General features: G+C 34.6%; 1 pseudogene; it reads left to right on the top strand.

Annotated features, from left to right (window-relative positions):
• The first annotated feature begins 437 nt into the window (after positions 1–437).
• LOC130830475 (heterogeneous nuclear ribonucleoprotein A1-like) lies at positions 438–1,794 on the top strand (annotated as a pseudogene).
• The last annotated feature ends 13,021 nt before the right edge of the window (positions 1,795–14,815 follow it).

Genomic DNA, 14,815 nt, shown 5'->3' with positions numbered 1-14,815 from the left:
GTTATCCAGAAGATCTAGCTAAGATACGTAATAAAGGGGGCTACACTAAAAAATAGATTTTCAGTGTATGTTAAACAGCCTTATATTGAAAGAAGGTGTCATCAAGGACTTTCACAGTTAGAGAGAAGTCAATGCCTGGCTTCAAAGATTCAAAGGATAGGCAGACTCTCTTGTTAGGGGTTAATGCATCCATGGTGATTTTAAGTTGAAGCCAATGCTCATTTACCATTCTGAAATCCTTAGGCTCCTAAGAGTTATGCTAAATGAATTCATCTTGTGCTCTACAAATGGAACAACAATGCCTAGATGATGGCACATCTGTTTATAACATGGTTTACTGAATACTTTAAACCCACTGTTAAAAGCTACTACTCAGCTTTCTGCCTGTGGACACTGCCAAGTAAGCATCGTTGACGTCTCCCCTCTCCACTGCCATCATGTCTAAGTCAGAGTCTCCCAAAGAGCCCAAACAGCTGCAGAAGGTTTGAGCTTTGAAACAACCGATGAGAGTCTGAGGAACCATTTTGAGCAATGGGGAACACTCACAGACTGTGTGGTAATAAGGGATCAAAACATGAAGTGCTCCAGAGGCTTTGGGTGTGTCACCTATGCCACTGTGGAGGAGGTGGATGCAGCCATGAATGCAAGGCCACACAAGGTGGATGGAAGAGTTGTGGAACCAAAGAGGGCTGTCTCAAGGGAAGATTCTCAAAGACCTGGTGCCCACTTAACTGTGAAAAAGATTTTTATCGATGGCATTAAAGAAGACACTGAGGAACATCACTTAAGAGATTATTTTGAACAGTATAGGAAAATTGAAGTGATTGAAATCATGACTGACCGAGGCAGTGGCAAAAAGAGAGGCTTTGCTTTCGTAACCTTTGATGACCATGACTCTGTAGACAAGATTGTCATTCAGAAATACCACACTGTGAATGGCCACAACTGTGAAGTAAGGAAAGCCCTATCTGAGCAAGAGATGGCTAGTGCTTCATCGAGTCAGAGAGGTCGAAGTGGTTCTGGAAACTTTGGTGTTGGTCGTGGAGGTGGTTTTGGTGGGAATGACAACTTTGGTCGTGGAGGAAACGTCAGTGGTCGAGGTGGCTTTGGTGGCAGCCGCGGTGGTGGTGGATATGGTGGCAGTGGGGATGGCTATAATGGATTTGGTAATGATGGTGGTTATGGAGGAGGCGGCCCTGGTTACTCTGGAGGAAGCAGAGGCTATGGAAGTGGTGGACAGGTTTATGGAAACCAGGGCAGTGGCTATGGTGGGAGTGGCAGCTATGACAGCTATAACAATGGAGGAGGTAGAGGCGGCTTTGGCAGTGGTAGTGGAAGCAATTTTGGAGGTGGTGGAAGCTACAATGATTTTGGCAATTACAACAATCAATCTTCAAATTTTGGACCCATGAAAGGAGGGAACTTTGGAGGCAGAAGTTCTGGCCCCTATGGCTGTGGAGGCCAATACTTTGCAAAACCACGAAACCAAGGTGGCTATGGTGGTTCCAGCAGCAGCAGTAGCTATGGCAGTGGCAGAAGGTTTTAATTACTGCCAGGAAACAAAGCTTAGCAGGAGAGGAGAGCCAGAGAAGTGACAGGGAAGCTACAGGTTACAACAGATTTGTGAACTCAGCCAAGCACAGTGGTGGCAGGGCCTAGCTGCTACAAAGAAGACATGTTTTAGACAATACTCATGTGTATAGGCAAAAAAAAAAAACTCAAGGACTGTATTTGTGACTAATTGTATAACAGGTTTTTTTAGTTTCTGTTCTGTGGAAAGTGTAAAGCATTCCAACAAAGGGTTTTAATGTAGTTTTTTTTTTTTTTTTTTTTTTGCACCCATGCTGTTGATTGCTAAATGTAATAGTCTGATCATGATGCTGAATAAATGTGTCTTAAAAAAAAAAAAGCTACTACTCAGAAAAAAAAAATTCCTTTCAAAATATTACTGCTCATTGACAATGCATCTGGTCACTCAAGAGCTCTGATGGAGAGATACAATAAGGTTCATGTTGTTTTCATTCCAGCTAACATAACATCCATTCTGCAGCCCATGAATCAAGTAATTTTGACTTTCAAGTCTTATTGCTTAAGAAATACATTTATAAGGCTACAGCTACCATAGACAGTGATTCCCCTGATGGACCAGGGCAAAGTAAACTAAAAATCGTCTGGAAAGGATTCACCATTCTAGATTTCATTAAAAACATTCACATTCTTAATGGGAAGAGAGAAAAAAATCAACATTACCAGGAGTTTGGAGGAATCTGATTCCCACCTTCATGGATGACTTTGACAGGTTCAAGATTTTTGTGGAGGAAGTAACTGCAGATGTGGTGGAAATAGCAAGAGAACTAGAACTAAAAGTGAAGCCTTGAAGATGTGGCTGAATTGTTGCAGTCTCATGAGAAAACTTGAATGGATGTGGAGTTGCTTCTTATGGATGGGCAAAGAAAGTGGTTTCTTAAGATGGAAACTCCTCCTGGTGAAGATGCTGTGAAGATTGTTAAAATGACAACAAAGGATTTAGAATATTACATAAACTTAGTTGGTAAAGCAGTGGGAGGTTTTGAAAGGATCGACTCCAATTTTGGAAGAAATTCTACTGTGGGTAGGATGCCATCAAATAACATTGCCTGCTACAGAGACATCGTTCATGAAAGGAAGAGTCAGTCAATGCAATAGACTTCATTGTTGTCTTATTTTAAGAAATTACCACAGCCATGCCAACCTTTAACAAATACCACCCTGATCAGTCAGCAGCCATCAACTTTGAGGTAAGACACTCCACAAGCAAACAGATTACTACTTACTGAAGTCTCAGATGATGGTTAGCATTTTTATCAATAAAGTATTTTCGGCTTGTTTTCTTCTGTTTTTGTTTTTAATAAAGCCTTTTTAATTAAGTTTTGTATATTATTTTTCAGACATAAAGCTATTGCACACAATAGACAACAGACTAGTGTAAACATAGCTTTTATATACACTGGGGAACCAAAAATTTGTGTGACTCACTCTATTGTGACAATCACTTTACTGCCGTTATCTGGAACTGAACTCTCATATCTATGAGGTGTGCTTGTATACCTCCATGTCAGTCAGTTGTTTTGCCTGTGGAGCCTTTCAGACAGGGAGGGGCATAACATACTGGCTATAGCAGGTGACCACAGCTGAGGGCAATTCTCTAAAGGAGACTAACTATGAGCCACAGCAGCAGCAGCAGTTTGGGGAAGAAACTGGCTATCTAGACAGAGCACAAACCACATCCATTATGCCAGCCAAGTGATTTACTAAACCATTCCACTTCCCTGTTTGCAATCTTTCTGTGCCTTCCTACGGGCTTCAAAATTAACTCCAAATTATATAACACCACATGCTTTTGTTCCTTTTCAATTTATCCATATTTACACCCTATCCATATGGATCTCTCTATAATTTTTAAAAGGCTATCTTCTACATATATTTGTACCTCTTTGGAAAAATGGTTCTATTTCCATATCAGCCTTCCTAGTTTAGCTAAAAATTTACTGCCTCTTAAACACCTAATCATGTGCTCAATCCCCTAGACCCCTGCCTTGAGCATAGCCCTATCTGTGCATCCCCCACTAGCATGTATAATACTCTAGTATAAGTGTCTGCTCACTGTTCTCTCACCCCACTAAACAGAGATTTCTTTAAGAAGAGGAACTGTGGCTTTTATGTCTTTATCATTTATCTCAACATATGATAAGTATTGAATATATTTTTTCATAAATAAATGAATTAATGTCTTACATTGTTAAAATAATCAAGGTAAGAAAAAATAGACTGCATTGTCATGTTTTAAATTCAATTACATCAGATTCTAATGCCACCCCCCTTTTTTTTTTTAACTGTAATAAGGTCTTTGGATTATTACACTAGGGTATTAGAAATTGTGTGTCTTATTTTATTGGTAACCTAAGATTATCTCAAGTTTGTATATTTAGACAAATAATCTTGTATTTGAAGTTGAAGGTCCGTATAGGTGTTTATATCTCCAAGGGCTACTGTGGGATCATATGAGTTCCTCATGGCTAACCTACTAATGCAAGATTGCTATTACAATTTTTTCAACAGCATATTGTGTTCCTAAGTAGGACTCTGCAGGATTATGCTACACTCAATTATGGTTGCTATTATAATTATCTGTGGATCTATGGTACCACTTTTATTTATCTAGATTTTTATTTTACTTATATCCAAACTTATATTCTGTAGTCCACTGAAGGGGCAACAGGAAAATTAATTAACTTTCCTGTAGCTGTTGTCATACTTTCTTCCATTTTTCCATTCCCTGGGATATTCCCTTCAATTGGTTAATTTTTTTCTTTTCCTCATTGACACTTCAAGAATATTTCTATTTATGTATTACTTCACCTTCTCCTGCTTCTCTAATAGTTTCTTGAAGTTCACATGCATACAATACATGTTTACATGGTATAAATACTTTCACTCAAATAATACCACATAATATCTAGCATGGCTCTCATGTTAGCATGCAGCTGTTTACATTAAAAACAAAACCAAAAAATGGATACCCTTCATTTAGATATTGTTGGTATCCATGTTTTACCTAGTCTTCTACAGAATATTTTATTTTTCATCCACCTTCTCTGTTTTCAACTGATCTTTTTCTCCATTGCAAACTAATCTGAGTCAAAATGGTCATTATCTTATGTTGCTGCTTGGAAATTATCTTATGTTGCTTCCTTCTTTCTGTTTGCAACTTGCTCTCTCTTTAAACTCAAATGTAGAGACTTTATCAACTGTACCTCTGTGCTATATAGATCTTCACCTTAATCATTCTGATGAGTAAGCCAAATCTTCTTAGGCTCCTGCTTTTGATAGAAAAAAATAATAACTTCTAAGTTGAACTCAACCAGAGCAAGTCTTCTCTGCTTTTTAAAAGTCATTGATTCCAATGGCTATAACACTCTGAGGTTTTCTTTTTAACAATTTCATTTCCACTAGGCCTGCACTGTTAATAGAAGCTTGAGTCAGGTTCAGCATAGGTCACAAGGATGACAAGTGGAAAGTAACCCAGAGATAAGCCCAGCACTAATTAGTGACAAGAAAATCTGGATAATATTGCCTCTTTCATGCTGAACATCTATTTTGTTCAACCTACCAGTTTACAGACTCTTGCTCCTATAATTCTGAGTTATTGTTAAGAAGCAAGTGGTATTTCCACTTCACAGATGAGGTTTAGCAAGGTTAAGCAATTTGTTTAAGAACCTTGAGCTTGTAAATGGCAGGGCTGGGATCTGCCTCATGCCGTCTCCTTAGTTAGACAGTCATTCACTTGATCTGAATTTTCCCTGATTAGTTTTCTCAGCTCTCTCTTTTATTTATTTACCATGCACTTATATTATGTCTACTATGTGCCAGGCACTGTCCTAAGGGCTTTACAAGTATAAAAAATATTTACTCATGACAATCCTACAAGTTTTGCATTGTCATCTTTGTTTCAAAGAAGAGGAAACTGGGGCCAAAAATGTGCAGTAACTTGCTCAAGATCACACAACATATGAATACTTTCTTTTCAATAAATGGACACATGTAACAAGATTCTGCAATGTAATAAACTCATTGCATTTTGGAAGTTTAGATTTGTTTTTAAATAGGTTTATATTCAGAAGTAGAAGTTTTTGTTTGAGCTCTAACAATCAATTGTCCATACCTGGAAGACATTTACCTTTTAAGCCTCAGTTGCTCTAACTGCCACTACCGCTATTTCCTTTGGCAGCTGCTAGAGTTCCAGGCTGAGAAACTTGGGATTAATAACAGTTTCTAGGAGATGTACATTAGAGATCCAATATATTTCATTGATGACACATGCCCTAGTTCCTCAGTATCCTTCACTCTAGTCAAGCTCTCTGTGACTGGAAGAAAGAAATACGCTGCAGTCTTCCTAGAACTACAGGCTGCTGACAAGGCCCATTAACTAATTTCGATTTAAGTGTTTGTGGAATTACTGGCTAGAACTACTACAATGGTACCATGGGTTAATAAAGATTTGCTTCTATCAGAGGCTCTCCAGTTCTGCCTGTGTCTCATATTTCTTCTCACTGGAACTTAATGCACTGGAAACTGGTGTGTATTTGTGATTATTGTTTATAGGAACACACAATGTATTTTGAATAAAATGTAGATTTTACAGTATGCAATCAAATGAATAATTCACTACATGTATAGCATTAACAAGATGAGGGAAAAATGTGTTATTATTGGTTACACAGGTCCTCTATGATGCTATTTGGTGTGATGTTCTTCACATGAATTGCTCTGACAGTTTTTATATCTTGTCATTGCATGCTGATAGCAGTGTGCAAATAGGTTTGCCACCATAGGAATTACTTGTCCCAAAAGTTCATTTTCAATGGCATTCTAAAGATCAACCATCCTTGCAGGAGTTAAGAAAGATTTGTAGAATCATTGCAATGCAAATCCTTAGAAGAAAGACAAAAATTACTAAGAGTTTTGTGTAGAAGAGAATATAAAGAAGTACACTGTTTTTAATGTTTAATATATTTTTAGATTTGACTGATATACAATAAAAATATAAAAATCAAATTTCCATATAATCAAATTTTAATCTTTTCTTCACATGTTAAATAGATCCTGAGAAATCTGTATAAGTCTACTAGTCATATACTAGAGCCAATAAATAACTAACATGTTAAAAGCATAGAAATTCCAACACATTATTCACTATACAAAGCAGTGGTTTACACAGAAAATTATCTAGATTAGACTATCAAACAGAACTAGAAATTCTCAAACTTCCATGCTTGTAAGTCCACATTTGCTTGATCACAGAGAACTCAAAATGCTACTGAAAGAAAAACTAGCATCTTACAATATTTTGGTTCAATTTATATACACACATACAAAAATATATACACATATAAGCAATGCATATATATACATATATACACACAAAAATATATCTTAAATATTCTAAGCTCTTGCATATAAGTGACACTAATCTTTTATGCTGTTCCAAAAATAGCAAAGGGACTCATTAAAGTTAACCATTTTAACTGTGCATGAAGAAGAGAAACTCTCAAAAGTCATTACCTGATTTACTTCCTTGTGACTACTGACCTGATTATGTATTTTCCATTATTTTGTGGATGCACTTGGTGTTTATTGTGTGCTACTTTATATGCTATAAGGATAAGGAAATATTTACTCTATGCTCCTACATTTTTAAAGAACTGCGGATATCATTTAAAAATCAGGCATGTAAAGAAAATATAATACAAATAAATATCTGCATTCTAAAAGGCCTTAAAATGGAAATGCCTAGTGTTAGAAGTTCAAAATATAGTTGATTGTTGTCAACTTAGGGTACAATTTGAGGTTTAAAAATTTCAAATAGATTGTTAATTCTTTGAGGATAGTCATTGAATCTTGTAAGTCCACTATACAGTATAATTTCTTGCATATTATTTATAAAGACTTACAAAATGTTTGTTAAATAAATGAATTCAATGCTTTGGACAAAAAGGTATTGCTTTTCTTTCAAAATGTTGACTCTACTTTCCTTATCTTCCTCTCATCTACTCTTTCCTACTCTTATACTGGAAAGAATAATAATAGCTTCCTTCACACCTCAAGTTCCTTCTTTTGAGGTACACAAACCATATTGCTAATTCCTAGTCCTAAACCTTTCATAGATTTAAACATTTTAAAGGACAGTTTAAGAACTTTCCAGAACTTCACGTTACCTACAGGAAAAAGTCTATATTCCTTAAAACAGAGTTTAATGACAACTATATCCTCACACAAATTTACTTTCTTAGGCCTTGTGTCAGTCACTTCAACACTCTCTCTATCAACTCTGCTCCCAATGTCTTTCTTCTATTATTTTAGTGAGTCTACAACTTTAATATACTTAATTTTTATTTAATATTTGTTTTTTGCCCCCAATTATACCAGTCCATGATGATGAAAATATAATAAATAAGGCACAATTCCTATTTATTGTGAATCTGCTTGACTTCTGGTCTTCCACACTTCTCTCCTGTCTCTCTTACAGTCGTGAAATGATACTCATTTTCATGATCTGCTTTTTCTTGGAAAGCATTTCCAATGTCAAAGAAAGAACTAATTATTTTTGCCCTCTGTATTTCCATAACACTTGTCCACATCACTGGCACAGCCCTAATAATTACGAGATATAGTTTGCTACAAAAAATCATTGTTTCACAAATTTTGTTGTCCTTGAGATCAGGGACTATATTTTACTCATATATGTATTCCTAACTAATTTAGGATTAGTTATTTTGTGATTCATTTTAACTAATCTGTTTTCCTGCCCCACTCCAAAAAATATCTGGAATTGTATGAAATAATATGCATGCATATATATAGGCAAATAGTTAGAAGTATTTGTGACTACAAAAGAATTAGGAACTGGAGATTGCTGATTTTAGTTATAATTTATATTTCAATTTGATATAACCTTACCATTTTTTAAAATATTTTAATATTAAGTGCATAAAGGAGATACCCATAGTTATAAAAATCACCATGAAAAATAAAACTATGCATATAAACAAAACTGTCCAGACAAAAATTTATTTCAATCTTAATTAATATACTCATAGATTACTCACATGAAATTAGTAAGATTATGTAAGTCATATTTTACTTGGAGCAAGATCTATAAACTGCTGAAAAGAAACTGTCATAAGATCATTTTTTCCTTGAGATATACATTTTCTGCTGTTGATTTTATCTAAAATGAATTTTATGATGTCCTTTGAGAAATACTGATAAAGTGAGAATTTTAGTTGGCATGTATATGAGCGCAGCATTATCTGTGAAAGCTCTCACATCCTTTTTAAGTGATCTTGAATATTTTTATATTATAAACTATGTCCAAATGATCAATCTTGAAGAAGAGTCTGTGATTTATTAATATATATTAATTATGTATATCATAATTATACTTATTTATGTATCTATATCATATGAATAGAGTTTCTTGCTCCCAAAGACACAATAGCATATATTATGTATAAAAACATTAAAACTACTTTCACACTTAAATTGTCTTTTCTGGAAAATGTAATCAACTTAGACACAAAAGTGGCAAGAATATACACCATTTGATATTTACTCCATGGTACACAAAAGGAAAAGGAAAATTGTACTTTGAGGATATTGGCCTGTGGCATAAACAAATGAAGAATGAAACAAACAAACAAACAAAAAAACACCTTTAGTTAGGTTTATGCCTATTTATTAAATGAAAATTAAGAAAGACACCATGCATCAAAATTATTCAACAATGTTCACTTACTCTAGGATCTAGTAAGTGGAAAACTGAACATAAAATAATTAAAAAACAATGTATTTATTTCATCAGACACTATTATAAAGGTTTTCATGCTGCAGGAAAAAATACATAAGATTTAGGAAATAAGCACTGTAGAATAATTATAAAAGTTTTGGGGACTTCCCTGGTGGCACAGTGGTTAAGAATCCACCTGCCAATGCAGGGAACACGGATTTGATTCCTGGTCCTGGAAGATCCCACATGCCTTGGAGCAAATAAGCCCAAGCACCACAACTACTGAGCCTGTGCTCTAGAGCCCTTGAGCCACAACTATTGAGCCCATGTGCTACAACTACTGAAGCCTCTGTGCCTAGACACCAGGCTTCACAACAAGAGAAGCCACCACAATGAAAAGCCTGAGCCCTGCAACAGAGTAGCCCCCACTCACCGCACCTAGAGAAAGCCCGTGTGCAGCAATGAAGACCCGATCCAGCCAATAAATAATTTAATTAATTAATTAAAACAAAGTTTTTACTGGACACATTAACATCTATATTGTTATTCAGCACACATAAACACATTCATGTACATAGATACATAAGGAAAAAGAGAGTGATACATAAATTACTTGGATTCATTATGTACATCAAGGAAAGCTCCAGAAGTATAGCATTAAATTAGAAATCACATCATACTCTCTGGTTTTCTTCCCCTTATTTCTCATTCTCTTTTACTAGCTTTTCCCACCCACAAAACATTGAATTGTGAATTGTCCAGGGTTTAATGTCAATTCTCATTTTTCTCTGTACTCAGTTATCCATGTCCACATTTTATATACTGCCTTTACAGTGATGACTATAAAACTTTAATCTCCAGTCAAATTTTTCTTCTATATTTTAAGCTTTGATATAGAACTATATTTGCAATATTCTACTTGGTTTCTTTAAGAAATTTTAAATCTGAACTGTCTAAAACAGAAAGCATTTTTGTTTCTTTGTTACCATTTTGGTTTTGTTATTACTCATTACTTGATCTTCCTAGGTATCCTTAATTTTTTCCATTGCTCATTCAGTTGTTCCATCCAAATCATTCCTCTGTGACTCAAGAATTATTCATAATTTTTTAATACCTAACATTTAGAATCTTTAATCTTGTCTTAAGTATATGTTTTGTATTGTTGCAACATTGTCAGAAAATGAGTAGGCATAAGTTACTTTTGGGGAAACTGCTAAAAGTTTCCAGTTTCCTTAATTTTACACATCATAAATGAGGTGATAATTTGCAAAATACTTATAGTCATTTGGAAAAGATAATCACTTTCTCTCTTAATTAAAAAAGGGGGGATGGGGAAGAAAGGAGATAGAGGAGAGAGAGAAGAACAAGAAAGCACTGCAAAATAGATAAGTAAACTTGAAATTTTCAATGCTAGTTGGAGAAAATTGTGAAAAGATCAGGAAAAACTGATCAAAAAACAATTGACTGCTATGGAGAAATTATGATTAATAAAGAGTTAGACGCCCCCCCCTCGATTCCCCCCCACCCTCCCTGCCCCAGTCCTCTAAGGCATCTTCCATCCTCGAGTTGGACTCCCTTTGTTATACAACAACTTCCCACTGACTATTTTACAGTTGGTAGTATATATATGTCTGGAAGGGGGGGAATATGGGGATATGTGTATAAAAACAGTTGATTGAACCTGGTGTACCCCCCAAAAAAAAATAAAATAAAATAATAATAAAAAAAAAAAATAAAGAGTTAGAGGAGCTACTGATGTTCATCTATAGAAAGTAACATCCTACACACAAACTATCTCTCTGTAATTATTGATCATTAAAATTATATTTGAAATAATGACTGACTGTATATAATTTAATTTCCTGTTTGACATTAGAATCCTGCTCTGTGGAAGATACAACTTGCCATTTATATAATTTCAACACAAAAGGCCATTTTACATGTTTATCATTTTCCATATGCAAGACAGTATTTTAGGCCCAGAAGATAGTAAAACAAAGAAAGGGAATGTCAGATCCATCAAGGATCTTAGTTCTATTTGGAAGAGATACGTAATAAACAAATTCATTCATAAAACAAATAAAAATTATTTCAGCTTGTACATGATAGGAAGTAGAAGTACATGATAGTTTGCAAAGAAGCATTACTTTAGATGAACTAATCAGGGAAAAACTGTTCTGTGGAAATGATGTTTGAACAGAAACTTGAAAATGGGAATGTGTTAGCCAATTTTAACATCTTGGGAATAGCTATCCAGGGGAGGAACCAGAAAAGCAAAGTAATGGGGAGAAGTGGTTATTATAGTGAGGAATAGAAAGAAGGTCAGTGTGGCTAAATTCAGTGGGATACTTCTATAAAGTGACATGAGGAATACAGGCAGGAGCCCCATTCTGTAAGACTTAGAAGGTGATATTATAGTTTACGTTATATTTGAAGTTCAGTGAGAATATGTTGGAGGATTTAAACAGAGGAAATGCAAGACCTAATTTGTGTTGTAAAAAATATTTCTGACATACTCTATGAAGAATAATTCTATAAAGAAGCGACAAATGCAGTATTCCCGGCCAGATATAGTGTTGACTTGTGGTAGAATTGGGGCCGTGGAAAAAGAACTAGACAAATTTGAAATACAGGTTGGAGGTAGAACCAGTTGTACCTAATAATGGTTTGATGAAGGATGGCACGATTGAAGGGAGAAAGTACAAGGGACTCAGCTTTCACCTCCAGAACCTAAATAAATACAAAGCCTTTTGATGGGACATAAGTGTTAGAGTTAGGAGTTAATTGGTGGGGCTAAAAAGAGTGGAATCAAGAGCATTATTTTGTGTAATTTCAAAATAAATTTATTGTGAGGGTTAAGAGATTTGAGGTATGTAAAGCCCAGTGGGCATCTTCCGGCACACAGCAAGTAATTATTACATGAATCACTACTATCCTTATTGTAATTAATATCAATTTTGACTATAATTCATGGATTATTTATATATATATATTTTAATTTTCATGAAGTTGAATATTTTCTAATTATCTTATTGTCTTGAGTTTTCATTTAATAACATTGTGGTCAGTAATGAACCTCTCAATAATTTCAGTGTTCTGCCAGACAGGTCTAAGCTGCAGGGGGGATATACAGATTAAATTAGATTTTATATAAATGTTTTAATTTATATCAGATGGGAATTTTAATATCTAAAAACAAAATTATATTAATGTCCAAAGGTAAATATAAAAGCTGTGAATCTGCATAAAGTATTTTTTCAAGAATAGAATTGCTGGGAAGTCACATCAAAAATGTAAAGCTTTGAGGGAGGAGAAGTATGTGTGGAATAAAGAACAGGAAATGTAATTTAAAAAAAAGTAAAGCTTTGTGTCCTAATGAATGCACCCTACTGAATTCAGCACTTTCAATAAACATACTAAAATCATATACTTTAGAAGAAGGGAGGTGGTTTGGGGAAGATAAGTGTTGAAAGGGAGTGGACTAATACTAGTTCAAGGGGTTCAAGTATCCAAACTAAAATTTCCATAATGAAATAGAAAAACTAGGTCTCATTAAGGTAGAAAGAAAAGGAAGCCATAATCTCTAGCCTTGATGATTCAAGAAACTGGAAAGTAGCAGCATAAAGTTTGCTTAGTCTTGATAATGTAGTGTCCCCTCATGCAGAATGATTGAACATAGAGACATGTTCACATCTTAGCGAGAACAATGACTCTGCACTCACACTGTAAACTGAAATTAATGCATCACAACTAATCCCAGGTCCATCATTGACTCTATGTCTGAACAAGAACCAATTTGGGAATGTGACAGGGATTAGCCTATGTAATAAAATCATCTTATTAGGAATTATTGCTAACATATGTTAAGGGTGGCACATTACACTTAGCAGACCTGGGTATAAACTGATACTTCCTGCTTTTAAGATCAGTTCTATTTTCAAGTATCATGTTGGATCTCAGGCTGTATGGAGGACCTTAGGTTGTTTGGGCTATATTTTATAGGTAGAAGTGTGCTATTATGAAATGCACTTGGTAAGAGTTAATGGTAATAGTTGCTTTTTAAGGAAGATTTCTTTGGAAGAGAGGAAATGAAACAGAAAAACCAATTATGAAAGTTTTTCAATAAACCACAGTAAACAGATAATCATACCATGTGAGTTACAGATGACTATATTTTTATAAATAATTTGGTTTTGAAAGTGAGTGAAATGTTAATTTGATATATCACTATAATAGATGATTACTGGTCAGAGATCTTAACAACTTAGTTTGTTCATCTTGGACAAACCATTTAACCATTTTGATACTGTTGTCTCACCTGTAATATGAAGAAAATAAAATTTCCCTTGATTATGTCCCACAGTTATTATGGGGCCAAATTAACATGGTGATTATAAAGTCTCTTGAAAAACAAAAGTTTTATTAAAAAATTAGATGCTGTTATAATTAGTTGTAAATGTTAACTGAGGTCTCATAAATGTCTAAAATTAATATTACTTTAATTTTAAAAAGTCAAGTAGTAATTTTTCTTTAAGTTCCCCTTTACTTTTTATTCTTTAAATATTTCCAAATGAACATACGGGAGAATTTTCCTTTATTGCATGTATAAATTAAATGCACACACAAACACAACAGTTTTCTCTGACATGAGTGACATTTTTAACTACACATTTTCCAGCATAATTATTCATCTTTGAAGTTCTTGTTTTTGCTTCATCATAGCCACCCGAATAACCAGGTATCATAGACCTGGTAACTATAACATAAACAGATTTAAAAGACCATGGTTGCAATACAAGCAGACCACAGAGAGAAAGACATTACAGCTTTTAAAATTTGGTAAATCTGCTTGCTGTATTTAGTTTCATTTTGTTAAGCAAGCCTTTCATTATGGTCATTAATCAAGGTGAATGATGTATTGTTACACCATCGCTACTTTGACATGTGAAAGATTCCATATCCAATTAGCTATAGAAGGTTATGTTAGATCAGGAGGTCTTGGTTTCTGTCCATCTTCAGTTGCTAACAGACTTTGGACTAGACTCTGTCACTTTGATACTGTTTCCTTTCAGATGAAACAAGGAAATAAGGATAGGATTATTTTTTCTATACCTTCTAGCTTTAATATTTTGTGATGTTATGAAATATTAACAATTCTGAATTCAAACCTTCATTTTAGACCTGGGGTCTCTGAGGAACTTGGGTACAGCCTAAAACATATCTTAGAGGGTCAGTTAATTGTAATTTCCTCAACACTTACAAGGTGACAGAGCTCTTACCCACCATACCTTCAAGAAAGGGGAAGTGCAAAGATAAAAAACAAAACTTGAGAACTAGATCCTTTGGTTTTCTAACCAGGGAAGAAAAATACAGCTTTGGAAAGGGACAATGAGAATTCAAGTCAAAAATGTGAAAGCATCCAACCACTTCATAAAATTCTGTACCAACTACTATTGGCACACATTTAAAATTCATTGTCTAGTAGAAAAG

Source organism: Hippopotamus amphibius, chromosome 10 (assembly GCF_030028045.1).
Source record: "Hippopotamus amphibius kiboko isolate mHipAmp2 chromosome 10, mHipAmp2.hap2, whole genome shotgun sequence".
Lineage (NCBI taxonomy): Eukaryota > Metazoa > Chordata > Mammalia > Artiodactyla > Hippopotamidae > Hippopotamus > Hippopotamus amphibius.
This window is presented reverse-complemented; position numbering and strand designations above follow the sequence as displayed.